Source organism: Sminthopsis crassicaudata, chromosome 3 (genome assembly GCF_048593235.1).
Source record: "Sminthopsis crassicaudata isolate SCR6 chromosome 3, ASM4859323v1, whole genome shotgun sequence".
In the NCBI taxonomy this organism is placed as follows: Eukaryota; Metazoa; Chordata; class Mammalia; order Dasyuromorphia; family Dasyuridae; genus Sminthopsis; species Sminthopsis crassicaudata.
Window position 1 is genome coordinate 516,762,430 of NC_133619.1, and position 24,007 is coordinate 516,786,436.

Consider the following 24,007-nt stretch of genomic DNA (forward strand, 5'->3'; position numbering starts at 1 on the left):
TCCTCCTCCACTGTAAAAAATTATTCTTGCCTCTTTTATGTGAAATAGTTTACCCCATTCTATGTCTCCTTTCCCTTTCTCCCAGTACTCCTCTCTCACCCTTATTTTTTTTAATATTATCCCCTTCATATTCAACTCCTACCTGTGCCCTCTATATATACTACTCCTGTCTTAAGCATAAGAAAGTTTTTATGAGTTACAAGTATCATCTTCCCATGTTGGAATATAAACAATTTAACCTCATTAAAGTCCCTTACTATTTCCCTTTTGAATTTCCCTTTTATTATTCTCTTCAGTCTTTTTTAAAAAAATTTTTTTTATCAAAACTGCTTAAAAATCCTCTAGTCTAGTGAATATCCATTTTTCCCTGAAGAATTATACTCTGTTTTTCTGGGTAGGTAATTCATGGTTGTACTTGTAGTTCTTTTGCTCTCTGGAATATCATATTCCAAGCCCTCTGATCCTTAAGTAGAAGCTGCTAAATCTTGTGTTTTCATGACTGTGACTCAACTATATTTGAATTGATTATTTCTGAATGCTCGCAATATTTTCTGCTTACCTGGGAGTTCTAAAATTTGACTATTGCTGGAAGTTTTTGTTTTGGGATCTCTTTTGGGAAGTGATTCATGAGCCTTTAAATTTCTATTTTACCTTCTAGTTCTAGAATATCAGGACAGTTTTCTTGATCATGTCTTGAAAGTCCAGATTCCTTTTTTGATCGTGGCTTTCAGGTAGACCATTAATTTTATCTCTCTCAGATCTATTTTCCAGGTCAATTGTTTGTCCAATGAGATATTTTTACATTGCTTTATATTTAAATTTCTCATAAATTCATTAGCTTCCATTTGCTCAATTCTAATTGTTAAGGAATTATTTTCCTTGCTGAGCTTCCTTCCCCATGTAGCCAATTTTGCTTTTTAAGGCATTCTTCTCTTCATTAAATTTTTGTATTTTCTTTTGCACCACTTTCAATTTTTTTCCTAATTTTTCCTCTATCTCTCTGACTTGATTTTCAAAATCCCCTTTGAGTTTTTCCATGAACTGAGGTGAATTTTTACTTTTCTTGGAGACTTTGGATGTAGGAGCTTTGAGTTTGTTATTTTCTTCTCAATGTATCTTTTGATCTTCTTTGTCTCCATAGTAATTTTCTATGGTCAGAATTTTTTTCTGTTGTTTGCTTGTTGCCTATCACTTGACTTTTAACTCTTTTTAAAGTAGAGCTGTTTTCTTTGGTGGAGAGTACAATGTCCCAAGCTTCAGGGGTTTTGTACAGTTGTTTTCAGAGATGCTTCTTGAGACCTGTAAGTTCTTTAAAGGAAATACAATCCAAGCAGAAGTGTGTTTACTATTGTCCTGGCCTATACTGTGGTCTGCGAATGACCACAACATTCTTTTCTATCCTGGAATTGTGAAGAGGGTCCCATTCTAACTATAAGTTAACACTCCTCATCCTTGGATTGTGAGTCAACACTACAACCCAGATCATCTATAGTAAAGACCTCTAGAAGCCATTATCTCCACTATTGCTGCTACTGCCACTGCTGCAACAAACCTTTCCTGGAGATCTTCCAAGTCATCCTTGGTGTCTATAGGCTTAGAGGTCTGGAAACCACTTCTACTGCCACTGATTCAGAAGCCCCAGGCCTGCTCCTGGTTTGCTGGGACTGGGGCTGTGCTGGCTCTGCAGGATTGTGCTCCAGGCCCATTCTGGTGCTACAGACTTTTCCTATTGACCTTTGAAGTTGTCTTTGGCTGTGACATTGTTCCTCTCTATCTTGTGGGTTTTGATGCTCTAAAGTTTATTCAGAATCACCATTTAAAGGTATTTGGAGAGATTTGAAGGATAGCTCCAGTGAGTCCCTGCCTTTACTCTTATCATTTCTGATATTTTCAAAGTTATTAGTGATGATTTCTAGTCCACATCAAAGGGCATTCTCTCACAGTTCTTATCATTCTTGATCTCTACAATTTTTGACAGCACTGATCCTCCTATTCTCCTGGATTGGCATTCCTCTTGAGGTTTTTGTGACACTGTGATCACCAGAGTTTCTCCTATTTGTTTTGTAGCCTTCATTTGCAGGATATATGTCCAGGCCATGCCCATTCAACATGTATGGGCCCCCAATGCATTTCTTCTTCCCTTCTTCCTTCTCATATTATCTTCCTTATTACAATCTTGCTTGGTAATCATACCAGCTGCCATAAGTTCTATGAATCATCCTCACTTCGTGGAAACAATCTTTGCCAAACCTCATTTCTCACCATACAACATTGCTTTTACATATCCCCTTTTCTCTGCCCACTCGGGTATCACATTGGTGCAGGACCTTTTGTTTTCATCCTCAGATGAATACAAGAATCCCTCTTTTCCTAAATCTCACTCCCCTCCAATCTCATTTCACCCTCATCTGCCATAGTGATCTTTTGAACACAGAGATCTGATCGTATTTTTGCCCAGTCATAAAAATCCAGAGCCTCCTTGATGAAACAGATAATATTATCTGTGGCTTTAACAGTGCTTCACCACCTAATCCCTTTCTCTTCTTCCCAATCTTCTGATGTTTTACTCCCCTCCAAGTCAACTGGCCTTGTTCTTCCTTGAAAACCACCCTCCTTTTTCCAAATCCCATGTTTTCTCAATCTCTATTCTCTTTTTCTGGATTGTTCTCTCTCTTCCTCTCTACCTGCTGGTTTTTATTTCATACAAGACTCAAATTCTACATTCTGAAAAGGTCCTTTGGTAACGAGCCTTCTTCATCTGTACTCCACCCCTGGTAAAGGCCTTTTTTCTGAGAATATTTTCTGTTTAGTCTCTATATCTTCAGCAAGGTACTAATGTGTGATAAATTCTTCCTCACTATCTGACAGATTATCACCTTATACTCATGTTCCAGGAATTGTTCTGTCAATTTCTCATCAAAATTTGTTTCCTACCAGGAAAGTTTGGCTTTATGCATGCAACCTTTCTCTTATGTTTGATGTATTTGGAAGATATGTCCTCAGTAGTGGAATCAATCAAATGGCAAGATCATTTTCATGACCTTTCTATTATAATTCCAGATGTTTTCCCCATAATTCCTATCAGATCCTTTTTAGCTCTTCCAATTATATGTGTATACATAGCTATAGATATATAATATATATGTATACATATATATATAAAGAGATGTATGTGTGTATGTATATATAAATATTTACACACACATATATGTGTGTATGTATAAGAAGATAGTAAGATAGACTATATATGTATGTGTGTATATATGTGTGTGTATAAATATATATATAGAGAATCTTCTTATAGTTCTCCCAGAATGTCTAGTCCTATCCAATTTCATTTACATGTTAGCCAATTTAATTTAGATGAAATGAAAACCTAGCAGGTTTGATGAACATTTTCCTTCTTATTTAAGATGTAGTGTACTTATTTATAGGATTATTGATGGTATTTGCAACTCTGGAAAAACATTTGTTTATATTATAAATGGACAGTTATTTATGAAAGGGAAAAAAGGTAACATTAAAGAAGTCTTATCATATATATGTATTCTTTATATGTCTTGAATATTATAGCTTGTAACTCAGAGAATGAATATAAAGATTTCCTCATCTGATATATTACATCCCCTGGTACCTCCCATATCTGCAAAGGAATGAGGCAGGGGGAAAGATTTGCTTCTCCCATTGCTTCTTCGGGTCATTTTTAAATGTGCAAAATTATCTACATTGAGTTGCAGAGATTAAAGAGAAATTCCTGCAGATGTGTCATGAAAATTTCCTTTCTGTTGTTATAATTTTGGAAAAGTCATCACTGATTCCTATATTTCCTATGATGTTAACTTTCTACAAAGTAGGTATCCTGAATGCTTTTGGATTAATGATTCTTTATTATGAGGACTGTTTGAAAGTGGAATCACAGGCCAAACTACACTTCCAAAGGTAATGCCTTGGAAGGGTTTTTGAGGACATCACTGATATTACATCAGATATCTTTTCTGTGTGGAAAAGAATCATCAGAACAAAAATTCAAGTGGTTTTAGCTTATTGATTTTGTAAATTTTATTTTCATTTTCTTTGGAAATATGTTTCACTTCTACTTTCAAAAAATATTTGTTTTCCACAGGAATCCAATGAAGTGAATTTCAAGACAAAATTCACTGAAGAGAAAGGCATTCTTGAGGAGGAAATCATTCCTGAAAAAGTAAACATTATTGAGACAAAAAGAATCCTTAAAAAAGTAAAACATTATTGATGTAGTTTTTAAAAATTATCACTTATTCTTTTAAAGTAGGTTTAATAACAGGTGTTCATTTTTGATTCTAAGGTGTGTTCCCAAAGTCAAGATCCAGTAAATTTCATCCCATCAGTAGGAAAAATATGTATGGGTTGATCAGGGTCCCCTAATTGCATGGGAAGTAGATGGTACCCAGTGCTTTGAAACCACTTACCTTAAGGATAATAAATCTTAGTCTTTGGAACCACTAATTTGTCCATGAGGACAACTTTCCTACATTATGAAAAGTAAACTGACTCCATAGAATTGAAAAGTTCAGAGGTGAAAATCACCTTAGAAACCCATCTATTCAAATTCACAAAAATAAGGTAGCTATTTTTATAGACATGAATTCCATTGAGACTCAGAGTGTTGCATACCAAAGGCAACTTAATTTAGTATTAATTTTGAATTGTTAATTAAAAACAGAATAGATGATAATCATCAGGGTTGTTCATCTTGTAAAGGCTGTTGTTTTTGTTTTTGCACTTAGAAACATTGTTCATGTAGAGTTATTATGGAGTTGGTGAACTTCTATTGATAGACAGGTAGAAGTATCTCAGGTGGAAGAAAGGTATGGACACATAAAAGTAACAAACCTGACCATGTACAACAAAGTATAAACTTATTTAAATGGGTGAGGCTTTGGTACAGAGTCAATAAATCTAATGAAATCAGAAAAATCTTTGTTTTCCACAGGAAGTCAATGAAGAAAATTTTGACAAAAAATTCCCTGAAGAGGAAAACATTCCTGAGAAGGATATCCTTCCTGAGAAGGTAAACATTCCTCAAAAAGAAAATATTACTGAAAAGGAAAAAAATCACTCATTTTTTAATATCGTTATTTGTTCCTTTCAAGTGGCTTTAGTAACATGCATTTACTTTTGACTCCTAAGGTGTGTTGCCAGATGAGTTTACTCCCATCTATAGAAAAGGCACATGTAGGTTTGTCAGGATGTAAAGGCATAGGACATGCATGATGCCCAGGACTTTCAAACTATTTAACTTGAGGGTAAAAGGAGAGAGCCAAGATGGAGGAGAAAGGCAGGGACTTGTCCAAGCTCTCCCCTAATCCCTCAAAAAACCTTTAAATAATGGCTCTAAACAAATTTTAGTGTCAGAACCCACCAAATAAAAGGAGTGGAACAATTTTCAATTTGAAGGTGACTCAGAAGGCCAGTAGGATGATCTGGAGTATAATTGCTGCACAGCCTGCACCAGTACAACATAGGCCCCAGGAAACAAGATGGTAACAAAGTCAAAGCTCCTATTCCAAGAAAAATAAAAATTGATCTCAGGTCATGGGGAAGCATGAAAATCAAGTCAGAAGAAAAATTAGGAAAAGAATTGAGAGGTGCAAAAGGAAATATAAAAATCTAATGAAAAGAATGCCTTAAAAAAGCCAAATTAGTCACATGGGAAAGGAGGTACAAAATTTTACTGAGGTGGGGCACCTAGGTGGCTCAGTGGATAGAGCACCAGCCTTGAATTCAGGAGGACCCGAATTCAAATTTGATCTCAGACACTTAACACTTCCTAGCTGTGTGACCCTGAGCAAGTCACTTAACCCCAGCCTCAAAAAAAAAAAAAATTTACTGAAATAATTCTTTTAACAATTAGAATTGAGAAAATGGAAACTAATGACTTTATGAGAAATCAAGATGCAGTAAAACAAAATCAAAATTATGAAAAAAATAGAAAACATTGTGAAATATTTCATTGGAAAAACAGCTAACCTAGAAAATAGATCCAGGTGAGATAGTTAAAAACCATTAATCTGCCTCAAAATGATGATCAGAAAAAGGTCCTGGACATCATCTTTCAAAACATTATCTAGGAAAACTGTACTGATTTTGTGAATAAAACAGAAAATGAAAGAACTCTTCAATTGCCTACTGAAAGAGATCCCAAGATGAAAACTCCCAGGAATATTATAGACAGATTCCAAAACTCCCAGATCAAGGAGAAAATATGGCAAGCACCCAGAAAGAAATAATACAAGTATATTTGACAACACAAATCAGGATAACACAAGATTTAGCAGCTTATATAGAGTGCTTAGAACATGAAATTCTGGAGAACAATAGAAGTAGGAATACAATCCAGAATCACCTACCCAACAAAACGGAGATAATCCTTCAGAGGGAAAAGTGGATATTCAATGAAATAGAGGACTTTCAAGCATTCTTTATGAAAAGACGAGTTAATAGAAAATCTGATTTTCAAATGCAGGACTTAAAAGTATAAGGAGGTAATCAGGAAAGGGAAATAAGGGAGTTGAGGTTTATCTGTTTTACATTCCTTCATAGGAGGAAGATACTTGTAACTCCTAAGAACTTTCTCATTATTATGGCAGAGTATATATACACAGAGGGCACTGATGTGAAATGGATATGAAAAGATAAATAAAAAAATAAAGGGGCTTGAGAGAAATGTACTGGGAGAAAGGGAAAGAGGTATAATTACAAAAATTATTTGCCATAAAAGTGACAAGAAAAAGTTTTTACAATGGAAGGGAAGAGGGGGAAAGGAGGAGTAAGTGAAGCATACTCTCATCAGAATAGGCCCAAAAAGGAAACAACCTACGCACTCAATATGGGTATAGAAATCTATCTTACCCTGCAGGAAAGCAGGAGAGGAAGAAGTTATGAGAAGGGGTGGATGTTGATAGAAGAGAGGGCATCTGTTGGGAGGGGTGGTCAGAAGAAGCAAAATACTTAAGGAAAGTCAGGGCAAAAGTATAGACTACTATAAATGGAGAAAATAACAGCAATAGTAATTGTGAAAAGAATTTTAAAGCAAATTTCTCTGATGGTCTCATTTATTCAAATATATAAGGAACTAAGTCAAATTTATTTAAAAAAATAAAAGCCATTCCCCAATTAATGATCAAAAGATAGAAAAACATAAATATCCTTTGACCTAACAATACTACTACTAGGCATGAATCCCAAAAGTGATTTAAACAAAAGGGAAAATTATATGTACAAAAATATAGAAACACTTTTTTCAGGATCAAGAATTGGAAATTGAGGTGATGCCCATTAATTTGGGAATGACTGAATAAATTGTGGTAGGTGCTTATGATTGAATACTAATTGTTCCCCCAGAAATGATGAACAGGATACTATCAGAAAAACCTGTAAAGTCTTCCATAAACTCAAGCAAAGGGAAATATATCATGTACATAATGATAGCAAAGTTGTGGGATGATCATCTGTAAGTGATTTTGCTATTCATAGTAATACAATTATCCAAGACTATTCTGAAGGACTTAAGAAAAATGCTGTCCATACGCAAAAAAAAAAAAAAAAAAATTGATTGTGGATTGTGTCTGATTATAAACTGTAGCACTTATCAAAACATTTTTGGAAGTTTTTTTTTTTTGGGGGGGGGCAGATCTATGTTCTTTCACAATATGACTTTAATGGATGTTTTCCATAACTTCTCAATGGGAGTAGGCGGAGCAGATGGGAGAAAATTTGGAACTAAAGTTTTAAAAACAAAAGCAAAATAATTATTTTATATGTAACTGGGGAAAAAATATTAAAACATGGAAAAATAAAATGTGATTTGTTTCAAACAGTTTCTTTCAGTCTTTGGTACCATTAATTGTCCAGGAGGACAAATTTCCTGTCATGAAAAATAAACATGAAAAATAACCCTGAAAACTTCAGAAGTGGAAATCATCATAAAAAAAATCATCTATTCCAGTTCACTGCACCAAGGTATATGTTTTTCTGGCCATGTATTCCCATTGTGAATCAACTTATTGCATCCCAAAATCAGGATAACTATTTAGTATTTGTTTTAAATACTTAATTGGAGACAGAAAGAATAGATAATAATCAATAGAATAGTTCATCTTATAAAGGATCTTTTTTTTTTGGAGGGGGGGAGTTTTTTGCCCTTAGAAGTATTTTTGTGTAGATTTTTGATGGAGCTGATAAACTTATATTAATAAAAATTATTTCAGGTAGGAGAAAGGCACAGAGGTCATCAGAATATATCAATGTAAAATTAGTTAAGTGGAGTGGGAGTGGCTAAGACACAAAGTCATTAGAACTAATGAAGACAGGGGATAAAGTAAGAAGAGAATGCAAACCAAAATTTTTATTACTGTAAATGTTAGACTTTGAAGCTGTTGGTAGAAATAAAAGTGTTAAAAGAAGGAGCAAAGAAGATAATGTGAGGCTAAGAAAGGTGATCTTAGTTTGTTAGACCTATCTTCAGAGAACTCCTGTTGGGTTCTTGGTGATCATGGCGTAAGTTCTTGATGAGTTCACAAGCCCTCCATATAGTGATAACTTAGCATGATACTTTTCAGATATTTAGGATGGTTTGAATTTCTAGAATTGAAAACTGCACATGGCCCTTTTGGAAAGTGGGAAAATCTCATATTTAGAGTTTCTGGTATTTCTGCAGGATTTCCCCAAGAGTACTAACAAGATGTGGTTCTGCCATTACACCAGAAAGTATGATCACTGTGATCACTGAACCATAGCTAAGTCTTTGCTACAAACTAGCAATGTATCCCTATTGTCCAGTGAAATCTGAATTCTGGGCCTTCCAAAGACTGGTATAAGTATTTCCAAGCCTACTCCCCATATGCTTCTCTATAAACCTAATACCTTAATCTGCCCTACTCACCTTTCCCAAATGCTACTTGTACTTTTATACTCTCAAACATATACGTGGATCTATCTCTCTGGAATGCCCATTCTTTCTCTCCTGCAAACTTTTAAACCTTCCTTCAAAGACAGCCACTACAAATTGTTTATTAAGGTTACCTGACATTCTACTAGCTGGAAGTCATCATTTCTGTTCTACCTTTCTATTTCTATAGTTACTCAAATGTGAGGTAATTGTTTTCTTTGTGTTCTTCTCTTCTACTTTATAATTATCAGACCTGTGTTAGCTAGACAGGAAACTTGCATGTAAAAAGATCTTACCCAAATAAAGTGTAATGGTATTCCTTGAGGACCAGATTGTACAGTGATAGGTGCTTTATTTCAGACTCAAGAATTGAAGCTGGGGGGAGGGGAATTAATTAGAATAATTGGAAAAAGAAGGTGCAAATTTGTTTTGTATTTTTTTTTCAGGTAGCAGAAGTGGAAGAAAAAAGAACCAAAGAAGAAAATGAAGGAACTAAGGGAAATTCAGGACTTTTGATGAAAAAAGAACAAAAAGAACCACCTATAATGTTATTAGTAACCCAAGATACTTCAAGTTCAGGTTAAGACTGAATGATCATGGACTCAGCTGATCTAGAGATTCAGGAATACTTGGGTTCCTCAAGAGCAGCTTGATGGTGAAGATACATTAGGAGTGGTGACAGAGTTAATTTAGAATTGCCATTTGTATGTATTGTGTCTTAGCAAAGGGGAAAACCAAGATTCATTGTCAGTTTTAATGACCTTTTGTTGAAAATAGAATAGCTACAAAAAAAAAAAAAAATTAGCTCATATGAAATTAGAGTGAAGGAAATATTTGTTTTAGTTCCTAACTTCAGATCCTAGAGTAATTTTCAATTTAACACATAAATATCTTTAAGAAAGTCTTTTAGTTTATTCATTCTTAGAAGTGCATTTTATATCTTAGAGAAATAGTTTTTCCCAAATTTGGAATTGATTCCCTTTCTCTTCACTTCTTTCCCTTCCTCTTTCTTTTCTTACTTTTTCCTTTTTCCTTTTTCTACTTGACTCTTTCCTGTTCTTTCCATTTCCCTTTCTTATATCTACCTCTATTTTTTTCTTTTTATGTGGTGAGAGAAGGCAGGAGAAATTGAACAGAACCATAGAAATTGAATAAATCCCTAAAATATATTCAAACATTAAGATGACAACATAATTTTAATCTAGGATTTCAGAATTTAGAATTCACTTTCCACCCATAACAAACTCGTAAAAAGTAAGGATTCATCTAAGAGAAGTTTGGAAATTATAGCAAGCACATGCTTCCTTTTTATGCATAGATGGATAGGTTCTATGCTATTTTTCCTTTTTATTTTCCATAATATGAGACTTATTGCTTACCACACTTTTTTTATAATCCTTCAATCCTTAGTAATTGACTATATTAAGGCTGAGCATTGAGAAATTCAAAGCATCCTATAATAATCTACTGCTAAATAGCAAAATCTTTCTCCTAGTACTTCTGAGATAAAGTGCTCCAGCTTCTACCAAAATGGACAGTCATGTTGAGCTACCCTGTTGCCTCATTGAGTAGCCCATTATATTACTAAATGGTTTTAAACTTTAGGCAGATTTCTATTAAGATGAAGAAAAACAAAACATGTTCCCTATAACATGTACTCATACTTCCTAGTTGCATTCTTTGGACAGATATAGAAAAAATAGATTATTCTGGTTGCCAGGAATCTGGAAAAAAGTTTCCAGATATTTGCAAGTAATATTAGTTTCCCATCTTATATTTTCTTTCATCATATTTATAATTTTCTCTATCTGGGTCCCACACCTTTAATCAACTCCCATTCCAGCCTAGGATATTTTTGCCTCACAATGCTGTATGTTGTTGGCTGATAGGGTGGGACTCCTAGAAGATGTAGTCCAGTGGTCCTCAAACTTTTTAAATAGGGGCCAGTTCACTGTCCCTCAGACTGTGGAGAGGGCCGGACTATAGTAAAAACAAAAGCTCACTCTGTCTCCGCCCCTCGGCCCATTTGTCATAACCCGGCGGGCTGCATAAATGTCCTCAGCGGGCTGCATCTGGCCTGCGAGCCGTAGTTTGAGAACCCCTGAATAGTCTTTGTAAAATGTATATATATATATATATATATATATATATATATATACACACACACACACACACACACACACACACACACACACACACACACACACACATATATATATATATATATATATATACACACACACACACATACACACACACACACACATACACACACATATATATACACACACACACACACATATATATATATATATATATATACACTTTTCAAAGAAATTCAGCATATGTCATTCTTGTTTCTCAAACACTTTGTCAATTTCATGAATAGGAACTCTTAGAGAGATTTTGTTTAGTTTTTTCTCCAATTATTGATTAAAAATATTTTTGAATATAACTTTTTATTTTTGTTCCTTAATATATCTTTTGACTGTCCTATGTTTGCTCTTTAGAGATTCTTTAAAGCTCTGATTTTTTTTATCAGGTTTATTTGGAAGTCCTCTAATTCATTAAAGATGTATTTTCCCTTTTGAGGGCTCAAGTAATGTTCAGTTTTGCTGAATAAGTTATCCTTCACTATGAACCTAATACTTGGATCCCAAACACATGTTCTTCTAGAAAATAAGTTGCTAAATCATATGTGAGCTTAACTGTTGCTTTTCCTTACCTGAATTTTCCCTTTGAGGTGTTAGCAGGAATATATATATTTCTAAATCTGAAGATCCTGTGTATTGGTTAAAATTAAAATGTTCTTAGAATTTTTCATATTTTTGGCGACTTTCAAGGTATTGATGAGGGATTCTATCTCCACTTTGCCTACTGGTTCTGAGAGATTTGGGCAGTTTTATGTTTTGTTTTGTTTTTTAAATAATATGCCAAAAACTCTCTTCTGGCCATACCTTTCTCATAATCCAGTGATTCTTCAATGATTTCTCATCAATCTGTTTTTCAAGTCAAGTATTTTTAGTCTGTATAAACACATTGTTTTAAGTTTTTTAAATTTTATTTTAAGACTCTTACTGCCTCATGGAGCCAATTATTTCAATTTGAGTCATTCTAATTTGGGCCAGATTCACAGCCTTACTCCCCTTTTAGTTTCTTTGTTTTAGAATATTCTCAGTGTGACATGCTCCTCTGGATATACCCCATACCTGATGTCAACAGGTATATACTCTTGCACTTCAGTATCTGCCTCCACAATAGTAGGATTGTAATGTTTTTTTTCTGTTTTATTAAGGAGTTATATGAGAAGCTCTCCTGTACTTTTCCCTACTATTCTATCATCTTGATTCTCTCCTAGCAACTCTATTTTAGGACTAAATTGTTCAAGAAATAGCCCTAGAACATTTAGAGTTAGAATGTAAGTTACTATTAAGGTAATTGTTAGTATATCAAATAGTAAAATATATAGAGTAGACCTTTCTGGGTTACTTGCAGACATTCCCATACGACTCTCTAAAATTAAATTGCAGGGCAGCTAGATGGTATAGTGAATAGTGTACTGGCCCGGGAGTTGGGTAATTAATTTTCAAAATTTTCCTCACTGAATTCTTCTTCTTTGTAGATAACAAATGGGAGAAAAGAGTGGTTCTCTCAAAAAGCCACTGAAAAAGCCCCCAAAGTGTTTTGGAACCACTTGCTTTCAGTAAGACTTGTTATATAATAGATGGATAACAAAAAGAAAATTGAGAAAAATGGTTTGCCTCTGATTTGAACTGCTTAGCCTCCATGTTGTTTTCTTTTCTCTTTTTCTAAGAGTCTTTTTAACTCCATCCAAAAATGTGGACAGTTAGGTCATAGAGAAGTTGAAAGAGCTCTGAATGTGGGTGGGCAGAGAACCTGGGTCAGAATCAGGTAAAACTGGGAGAGCAAGGATTAACTATCTGCCCATAAGAGACTGTGATATCTTCCCTTGAATTCAATTTCCTTATCTTAATTATCAGGGAATATAGGACTAAAATGACTCCCAACATCTGAAACTATGGCCTTACTATTTTGGGAGGCAAGCAAAGACACTCCCGTGGTTCTATGTGGGATTGAATCATCAGAAACTGATTGGGACATTTTCAAGTGTCATCCAATTATAGCATCAATATGTAAGAATTTACTATAGTAAAGAAAGAAATTTCCTATTGAAAACCAAAAAATAAAAACTCTTTGATCAGTCATATCTAGACATACATACACACAGATGATATTAAAGTACAGGCTTACCTATTTTGTTAACTAGGACTTAGATCAAGTTCTTTGGTTCTGTGATGTGCTATATAATCAGACTAAATTTTGCATCCTTAACTCTTTATGAAAATGAATCCTCTGTCTTCATTTTATATTTCAGAATCCTCAGGAAAAAATTGAGCAAGGAGCCAGAAGAGAAAACAAATTAGCAGAAGGTAAATTTTTGTCTTGGCAAATTTGTCCTGCAGATTTAAATACGTCTACTTTCCCATTCTAATGATAATTTGATCAATCTATATTTAATCTAGATTGGGAGCAAAAAAACAGACATACCAACTTCAATGTTGAGTTGACTTATGTGTCATCATTACCAATCAGCTGGTTTAAGATGTGAGGTTGATAAATTGTATTAGAAAAATTGAATGTTTAATGCAGACCTTAGAGCAAAAGTCTATGGTTTGTAGACTGTATGTCAGACATTCTTCGTTTTAAGTAGAGTCTTCCTTTCTTGACTTAGCATATTGGCATCTCATAAGAAAAAGAAAAAAGAAAAATTACTGTTAAATGTAAGACTTGAACCAAAAGACCTTTAAGGTTTATTCTGGCTCTGGTATCTAGATTTTCCAGATTACATGACATTCCAGCATTTAAAATTATCTTCTACCCTTCTTGTATTGACAGAACCGAGGATTTTTTCCTCCCCATAAACCCACAATATTCCTCTGCATCATGGAAAGAGTAAGTTTGACCATTCAAATGGCAAAATAGAAATGACTTCTTAGGGGGTGCTGGATTGATAAACAAATGAGTAAATAATATGAAAGAATTAATGAAAAAATATTTAAGATTCTTAATATGCTCTTGTAAGGGCCATATCTAACTCTAACATTATAAAGTTCTAAGACTATATAACATTATGAATAACACAGTCTCCCTTACTTGATTTGGCAGTTTCCTTTAACTTACTGGAACAGAAATGGTTTGGTTGTAGACCAGACCATGGAAGATAGGCAAATTTGGCTGTTTGCTGTTGACATGTACTTGTATTCCAACTGGTTTTCTTTGGATGGATGGATACTCCTTAGACAGAGCAATAGTCCAATGAAGGTAATCTTCTATAGGGGCTTTCAAGTTCATGATACTGAAGTTCAAGAGGTTTCTAACAACTTATGTTAGAGAAAGTGGTCAATGGAAACTGAAAAGTATAACTCTGGTGGAGCAATGTGGACTACATTCTCGAGTTTTCCTGTGCCTTTCAATCTCCCCCTCCCAATATCCTCCCAAACTCTATAGAACTTTTCCAACAAGTTAATCCCCAAATCCCATTCCTTTTGAAGTAATCAAAACGTAATGAGTTTTTTGTTGTGTGATTTTTATAATGAGAGATCAATGGAGAATCAGTTTTTGCTTCACTGACAGGAAATGTTGCTTCATAATACTACCATATTTATCTCATTATGACAGTTCAGGAAATAAAAATAAAAGCATCTTTCTATGTTGATTTAAACTAGTAATTTCCAGTTCTTGAATAGAAATATTCTGGTTGAATGCTTCCAGAACTGTCTTCATGTAAACTAGATAACCTTTAAAGTCCCAAACAATGCTCACACCAATTAAATGGTATCAAATGTTACTATTTCAAATTAAGAATTCAATTTTTTAGATTTTTAGATTTTTTTTTCAACAATTACCAATGAGTTAGAAAAAACATAGCTTGAATGATTATATAAAGAATCCTCACCCTCTTCCCGTAAAGTGGAGAGTTCTTAATTTAGTTCTTTAGAGAATTACAGAATGATAAAACTTAATATATTATCCCTTTTTGAGATTTAGAGAGATAAATTCTCTAATTGCCCTAGCTATTGAAAAACTGAAGCCTGGTATATTAGTAGATGGGAAATGATCAAGAGAAGGAATCTCATCCTTTTAATGACCATTTTTGGGAAACCCACTCTAAATATTTTCTCATCCTTCTGTAAAATTTGGTGCATTCTGGAATGGGTCTCTACAAATTGAAAGTATTGGCTAGAAGGACAAAAAAAAATTGGACCTGCTTCCTTTTATTTCCTATCTACTTCCAAAGCCCTCAGTTTGTTAACAATAAAGATTTTTCTCAGAGGTTAAAGGCTGTAATTTAGGAGTTCCAAAAGAAAATGTCATTCCTCCTTGCTACTGAAACTTCTCCTCATAGAATAGATACTTATTTGAGAAATTTTGTTTTGAGCCACTTCAGTAACTAATCATACAGAAAGGATTGAAGCTTATTATCCCATGAAGCTTCCTAAGTCTTTATGAATTTGCTATTCTTCATGTAAGTAAATATGAACTCTTTCAACTTTTTACTTAACTTATGGTAAAGGCAGTCGCATCCCACTCTTTTCCCCTTCATCTCCATAAAACATCAAATAACATTAGGTATTTTTTCAAAACTCTGACTTGCTTTTTATTAATGGTAAATTGCAGAAATTATTTCTTTGGAAGAGAAACCATTAGTAATTTCCTAAATTATTTTATTCTGCTTGTTTTAGAACATGATTCTTCCCAGGGCATATATACACACACACACAATACACATACTATAAATAACATACATATGCATACTATGTAAACATATACGTAAACACACTATATATATACATATACATACACAAACACATATGTAATAAAAATAAAATGTTATCTACATGTACATACATCTTCTCTTCCATAGGTAATTAATCTTTCCAATAAATTGTCATGAGTTTGGCACATTATCTTTTTCAGCAACAGTTCTGGGATAGGTTCTGCTCTAGAACATTTTTCCTGGTTAAAATCAGAGTTCATCCAAATAGGATTCTAATAGAAGTTCACTTTTATGTTCAATGTGTGGAATTTTTGAAACTATATCTGACTCATCAAGTTGAAAATAACTCTTTCTGTTTTCTTTTCAAAGAGACTTGTCATCACAAATAGCCATGATGGGAAAAAAGATTCTGAAAGCAATCAAAAAGCTCAAAGATTATAAGGCAGCCCAGGAAAAAGAGAATGAGAGAAAAGCTGTCATAAGGACTGGAGCTCGTGAGATTCCTCTATATTAGAACATCCCCAGCTGCGTGTTTTCCTCCACTCCAGCACCTGATTGCCTGTATACCATCTAATAGGGATCCTGTGATTTCAGTTCATTATCTCCTTGAGCTAGCAACATCTATCCATTGAGAATTCTGTGGTTAAAAAAGACTCTTCCGTCGAAGAAGAGAAACGCTCAGTCTGCTTTGGGAGCATGTGGGTTTTGATTCAGATTCCTGTTCTTCAGTTGCAGTCTTCAGCTGACATGCTCCCTCAGGGACACTCTCAAAGTGCTCTGAATAGTAACTCTCTCCAGCAGACAGAAAAACTGCATCCAGCTTTCCTTCTCCATGATTAGGAACAAAGAAAAAGAACAACTTTGTCCAATGGAGAAGGAATGGGAAGGATCTGGGCAAAGACAACTTTATTTTTAACAGAAAAAGGATGAATATTTATTAAACTTTTCAGATAATTGTGAATATTCTTCTCTGATACATCAAAACTTGACAAGTGATATTAAATGTTAGTTGCAATGTGGAATCTGAAATCATAAATCAATTAACATATATTTTCTTCTATTAAAACTCATTCATCTCTCATGAATCTTTTATTCATGCATGCTTTAGGATTTTTAAAATTTGGTATTTCATTTTTTCCCCAGTTATATATAAAACAACTTTTAAACATTTGTTTTTAAAACTTCGAGTTCCAGATTTTCTCCCTTCCTCCCCTCCCTCCAAGCTATCTCGCTCCATTGAGAAGGCACATGTGAAGTTATGCAAAACATAGGTCATGTAGTGGAGAAAAACATAGATCTCCCCCCAAAAAAAATCTTAAAGAAAAATAAAACTGCTTCAATCTGTATATTCATATGAAACAGTTCTTTCTCTGGGTAGGGATAGCATATTTCATCATGAATCCTTCAGAGCAGTATTGGATCATTGTATTGCTGAGAATAGCAAAGTCATTCACAACTGGTCATCCCACAACATTGCTATTACTACCTAGACAGTACATTTCAATTTGCATGCGCTCATGAAGGCATTTCCAGGTTTTTCTGAGCATCCTGCTCATCCTTTGTTATAGAACAGTTGTGTTCCATCATAATCACATATAATTTATTCAGCTGTTCTCCAATTGATGGGCATCCCCTCAATTTCCAATTCTTGGGTAGAGACTTCAGGTGATGTTGGGATAGGAAGAATAAAGATCTTTAACGCTTCTTGCTGACAACACTGGCTTACTTAGAACTCTAGGAATTAATCAACAAAAGAGACAATTACAAACTGGTCCTTGAAGAGCCCGTTTACCTGTTTAGATTACCTGGGAAAGATGATGCACAGCCCTGATATTCTGGGGTAGGGGGTGGTCGCTTTTATTTGGTTATTGCTGGGAGGACTGAGAGGTGGAGGGGAGGGGGGCAGGAGCAGCCAATCAGCAGGATCAAGGAATTCAAATCACCCAGTTCCAAGGAAACCTGGGGATAGTGTAGAACAGTGGTGCTTGGAACGATTTTTTTCCCGGTGCATGATGACCTCAGAAGAAACCCTTGGGAAATGGCGAGGGCACTGACGAAGGCTACAAACACAGAATACAAACATGAAGGCAGCAGGCTTGTGCATGAGAATTTCGAGAGGATTGTGCTGTCTTTATATATACTTATCACTTCTGCCTTGATTATCTAAGCAGTGTATTGTTTCTGAGATCTGGTCATGTGTACAAGTCAATGTGACTGTAAAGTAGACTTATAAGCACAGTATAATTGGCAATAATATGTGAATTTCAGGCTCTTTTCATGGCAAAGATAGACATCAGAAATATTTATGGATATACTGTATAAATTTGACAGGTGGTAATTTCCCCCTTTGGGGGATAATAGAGAAGAAAAAAGATACAGCAGAAAGAAAATGGTTGCTATCCAGAGTTGTACAACCTGTAGATTGATCTCACTCTGCCAGACAGAGATTCACTGAGCAGGGCACTGTCAAGAAATACAGGAATAAAAAAGCAATTTGTGACTCAGACCAGAGAACCTCGGCTAAGGACCACAGCTGAGGGATAGAAGGAGTCTTAAAGAAGAGGGTCTCAGAGCAAACTGGGGGTGGTGGGCTCTCCAAAGGAGGGGAGACAAGACTTCTGAACCACAGCTATTTCCAGAGGAAAGTGTGATGGTCTCAAAGAGGTGGTGAATCAGCAGAAACCATAGGATCCCTGTGGATGCTGTACAGGGAATCTGGTGGTCCTCAGAATAGCCAGAAGTGACCTGGAACATCCCAGAGCAAGAAGGCAGCCCTCCAAGCTAGAGGAAAATCATGGCCAAGAAGACTTAAGTCGGGCTGGTCCCGAGGAAAAGTTGGATCAGAAGCGAGCCTTGCCACAAAGATCCCCCATGACCAGACAATTGCAGGCATTTTTCTTCTGTCTATCCCCTCATCCCAATCCTTCAATGTATGGTGAACTAAAATCGTGTTGAGGGGAATGGGGGCAGAAAATTGTTAGGACTTTGTTATGATTTCATTAAATCCATTTCCTTATGTACTAAGTTTATGGTAGGGCTTCTGGCTCAAAATCAAACATGAGAAGAGACTCCTAGGTTTACTGTTTGGAAAGGGGCCAGAACTAAGGAATAGCTTGCACCTTCTCTGCAGGGTAAGGGGCCACATGACTTCCCAAGGACAGCAGAAGCCCAGGGTTTTGTGGGGAGACCAGCAGAGCCTGGCCAAAAATCAGGCAAAGGACAGGCAGGCTCTGGGACGGAGCAAGCGGTAGGAGGGAGATACCAAGCAAGAAAGGACACTTAAAGGCAGTTTATTGTTCACAGGCAAGTCAGTGGGCGAGGCTTCCTCATCCACAGGGACACGGCGATGATGCTGGCTTTGGGAGTCCTGTTCTTCTGGGGTTTCTTATATTTGGTGGTTGCAGGGGGAGGGGCTCAGAGGGACAGAGAGGTGTCCGGGTTGGGGGCAGAGCAGCCAATCAGCAGGTATGGATTTCTACTCCTTTATCCCCCAAGGACACTGCTTAGTAACTTTTCTTAACTCAGCCCACCTGCAGCAGAGGAAAGGTGCTAAACCTGCCCTTCCTAAACCTCAGTGTAGCAGATTTAGCCAACAAAAGGATTCCCAATGGGAAAAAAAGGGTCGGTGGGCAAACCTGGAGGCACGTCAGAACTCCTGCTTTAAGACACTGCTCCCATTGGACACGGCTCCCTTCATCAATGTGTATTTCTGGGAGTGAGACATAGCAGAAAAAAATGCAATTGGGATAAACTCAAAAGGAGATAAGGAAGAGAGCTCAAAGTGAACCCTAATTTGGATAGGATTCTAGGAATCGTGGAACAGCAGGGAAGGAAAGAAAGAAGCCGTAAACACCTCGGTGCACTTTACATAGATCTCACTTATCCCTCAACAATCTTGAGAAATAGTTATCTCCATTTTTACAATTGTAGGAATTGAGCTCAACATTTAAATGACTCACCCAGGTTCTCATAGCTAACAAATGTCTGAGATCATATTTGAGCTCCTCTTTCTGACTCCAGGCTCAGCAACCTATCCAATGCACAACCCCCTAAAGATACATAATTCATGAAATGGAGAATCAATTCAGCAGAAATTAGAAGGGAAGCCAAAAACACAAAGAAAAATTTCTTGGAAAAGGGCAGGACCACAGAGTTTTATTTCAGAGGATGTGGAAGAGAAAGAGAAGGTTCAATAGTGTGGGAGAAAAGGTCAAGGAAATGACATGGGAGGAGGGAGGGTGTCTGGAAACAGATTGGCATCTAATACACTAGAAGCAAAGTGAATTACAATATTTCAGTGAGGGAGGAGTGAACATTTATGCCAGTGAAAGAAATAATGGCCTAACAATCATAAACTTAAAGGCAAAAGAATTAAGCAATTTGACCAATAGAAAAGTTGTAGAAAATCTCACCATCTGCCATGTAGAAGAAACATCTGAAAAATTAATTAGATTGAAAACCAGAGACCTGGAAAAAATAATCATACATATAAGATGAGACTCCTCATCCATCTCTCAAAAAGAAACATGCTTTTAAACAAAATACAATTGTTGACAGATAAACAAGGACATTGTATTTTTCTTAAAAGCAGCATAAGTAATGAAAAAGCATCAGTGCTCAACATATGTGCTCCAACATATTTAGAATCTAAATTTATGGGAGAAATTGAACTGAATTATCTCTTTACCCCCCCAAAAAAAAACCTCAACATCTTCTCTCAAAGCTGTATAAACCTAAAAGATAGGGAGGAAAAAGAAATCTATAGAACCTAATTGATAGTTGGAGATGTTAACTTGTAGTCATATCTTTTGAATGAGTATTAAAGAGTAGACATCAGAGGCACTTTTTGGCACCTTAACAAAAAACCAGAGGAATAGAGATATTCATTTTTTTGCTGAGGCAATTGGGGTTAAGTGACTTGCCCAGGGTCACACAGCTAGGAAGTATTAAGTGTCTGAGAGAAGATTTGAACTCAGGTCCTCCTGACTTCAGGGCTGGTGCTCTATCCACTGCACCACCTAGCTGCCCCGAATAAAGATATTCAAAACAAATATGAAAAAGGAAAAATTAAACACATCCTTCTTACAATAACAAAAAAAATGCTATCAATATTGGGAACACAAGCATATCTATAAATCTAAATGAAACCTTGATAGGATGTGCTAGGTCAGGAATGATTCAGTGAAATAGAAAGCTTAGAAAAAAATATTAAAAAAGAAGATATGCTAACCTTTACAAATAATAAATATTTGCAGACAAAAAAAAATTAAAGATGCCAGTGGGAATATAATTATGACATTACAGTAATGAGTAATCAAAATAAATCACCAAAACAATGAATTCAATTTGTGAAAGGTGAAAAATTGAGAAATCTTGCCAACATTATAAGCAGCTAAAAGAGACCTTAGAGAAAACATATCTCATACAATATAAATTAAGAACATACCAAAAAGAAACTATTTATGAACTGATGAGGCAATTTTAAAAACTCACCTGAGGGTCCTTTATATTTTGAAGAATATATGTTGAGCACGAATTTTTTTCATTATTTAGATTGCTTTTAAGAAAAATGCAATCTTATTTATCTGTCAACAATTGTATTTTACCTAAAATAGTCCCAGTCTAGAGTAGCACTTTTGCCCTTTAAGTTTATAGACCAGGCTTCCTGCAATTGCTCCTGCCTTTGCCTACTTGCCTGGCTAAGTACCTCCACTACCAGCTGTTTCATCAGAATCACCAGTATTCTTGTACTGTTACTCCCCTCTAGTACTCTATAATCCAAAATTTCTGCCCTCCTTATTACATACTTACTGGATCCTCCATCTTTAGTTTTTGACATTTTCTTTCCTTTTTTGTTTGTTTGTATTTTGTCAATATAGAAAAATAAGTATTAATTTTAGTCTTCATAAGAAATATACATATTTTAAACACTGACAAATTGTTTTAACATTTAACAGAAAATAATTTCTTAACCTGTCTTATCCTTAACAATTCACTTTTGTTATGATGATATGACATAAATGTTAAAAGTAAATTGTAAGTAATAACATTGAATAACCTTATCTTTCTAACAAATCTAATAAATCTTAATACTGAAGTCTGTCTATCCCTTGGAAAGAATGTGTACATAGCTATTTTCTTCCATTTAAAGACTGCTTTTGCTATAGAAAGATATATCATAATTCATAGTGGAAAATAAGAAAATCACACACCATGAAGAGAAAACAATCCAAATTAATTTATGTACTACTTAAAAGTCAGAATAACTTAGCGAGAGGGAGAATTAACATAATAAGACACTATTGGATTCTTATTAATTTTCCCCCTTTCTTTAGTTGTGAAAGTAACAATTAATATGTCAGTGATAAATGTTTTCTTTCTACACAACATACTTTTTTCTAATAAAAGGAGGAAAGATGGTATAGTGATGAAAGAATTGAGTTTGTCATAATTTTAATGAAACAGCAGAGCTTCTAAAATATATATAAAAACATTAATGAAACAAGCTTTTACACCTAACCAAAAACTATGATAAAGGGCGTCACTTCAGGAGCACTTTTGGAATTATCATGGTAAAAAGGAATGAGTCTCAATGAGTTTCAATCTGCTAAGATAGAAGGGAAAATCAGAACCAGAAGAAATAGGGTTAGAAGTTTAAAAAAAAAAAAAAAAAAAAAAAGCAAGCTGAGGCTTCATGCAAGGAAAGACTTCATAATAATGAGAGCTAAGCCCAAGTGTACCAGAATGACTCTAGAAAAAAATTGGCTCGTCCTCATTGGACATCTTGGAACATAGACTTGATAACCACTTGAAGGATATATTGTAGAATTTCCTTTGCAGTAAGGATATGAATTAAAAGAACGTGAGGATCCTTTCTAATTCTTATTTTTTTAAAAGTGCAACATAAAAAAAAAAAAACTCAACTAATATACCAATTTCTTTTGCCTCATCCAGATACACTCAAGTAAAAGTATTGTTGTGTCTGGAAGTCATGGTTCATAGTTGGTTTGAAAGAATTCTAAGAGATTCTCTTGTAGTCACAAAATACTTTATTAATGTAAAAGTGAAATGTACTAAACTCCCTGAGTAGGATCTAGAGAGTCTAATAATTAGAAAATATTTGGAAAAGCTTCATACACTAAAATTTTGGACTTTTGTCAGCAGGCTAGCAAGGTTATACAATAGAAAAAAAGAGAAGATACAGGAATGAGAGAAGCCAGGATTTTTAGCAAAATATTGTCTTTTTTCTCTGGCAAGGCAATTGGGGTTAAGTGACTTGTCCAGGGTCACACAGCTAGTAAGCATTAGTGTCTGAATCTGGATTTGAACTCAGGTCCTCCTGACTCCAGGGCCAGTGCACCATCTAATTATTCCAGCAAAGTATTATCAATCAGGAAAGGAGACAGGATGCAGCTTTTGCAAGGTCCTGTCAACAGCTAAGATTTTATCGTTCCACATTTCTTTGCTAGATATGCATTTTTGAGTAGATCCTAGGCTCTGACCCATCAGGATCACCAGTATGGTTTTTGGTTTTTTGGTTTTGTTTTTTTGTTTTGTAACTTACATTAAAGTTTTAAGCATTCTTCTTCAAGTATGATAACATATTCTTTTAAAACTACACAAGAAATATTACAGACTAGAATAGGCAAGAGAGTCTATAAATCTTTATGAGTAAAATATTTACCTCTGATACTTGAGAGTACCACAGGGCAATTATTTCTTCAGTCAATCAATTAGAACTAAGCCACCTCAGATATTCCCTCATGAGAGTTATCCACTGCCTACTATCTCACTGTGCACAGGAACTTCCTGGAATCCACTCCTGGCACTTTTACTCTTGGTTCTTCATACCTAGAATTCTCAGCCTTGTTCCCATCTTTAAGCTTTCCTGCCTCCTTCAGGTTTCATCTAAAATCCAACCTTTGCTAGAAACATTTCCTAGTCACGCTTAATTCTGATGGGCCATCTCCCAGTCATCCTGATTTATGTCTTGCTTTTGGACCTAGATGACTCAGGAGGAGAAAATAAGGCTGGTAACTGCACATCCCTCTCTCACTTAAATTCAATTCACTTGAAAATCATGGCAATTGGCGTTGAGAAATGATGCAACCATTCTGGAGAACAATTCAGAATTATGGCCAAAGGATTATCAAACTGTGCATACCCTTTGCTTCAGAAGTGTTTCTACTGGGTCTGTATCCTAAAGAGATCATTAAAAAAGGAAAAGGGACCCATATGTGCAAAACTGTTTGTAGTAGTCCTTTTTGTAGTGGCAAGAA

At 35.2% G+C, this 24,007-nt stretch overlaps 1 long non-coding RNA gene across 2 annotated transcripts; it reads left to right on the forward strand.

The window, feature by feature from the left end:
- The first annotated feature begins 4,087 nt into the window (after positions 1-4,087).
- Positions 4,088-17,075, forward strand: LOC141559780 (uncharacterized). Of its 2 annotated transcripts, none has more exons than XR_012487549.1 (9): positions 4,088-4,201; positions 4,767-5,050; positions 7,860-8,001; positions 9,376-9,584; positions 12,552-12,632; positions 13,326-13,380; positions 13,847-13,903; positions 14,117-14,272; positions 16,098-17,075. It is a non-coding gene; the product is annotated as an uncharacterized LOC141559780 (long non-coding RNA). The 2 variants fall into 2 exon arrangements; XR_012487548.1 differs by having other exon boundaries at positions 9,376-9,508.
- The last annotated feature ends 6,932 nt before the right edge of the window (positions 17,076-24,007 follow it).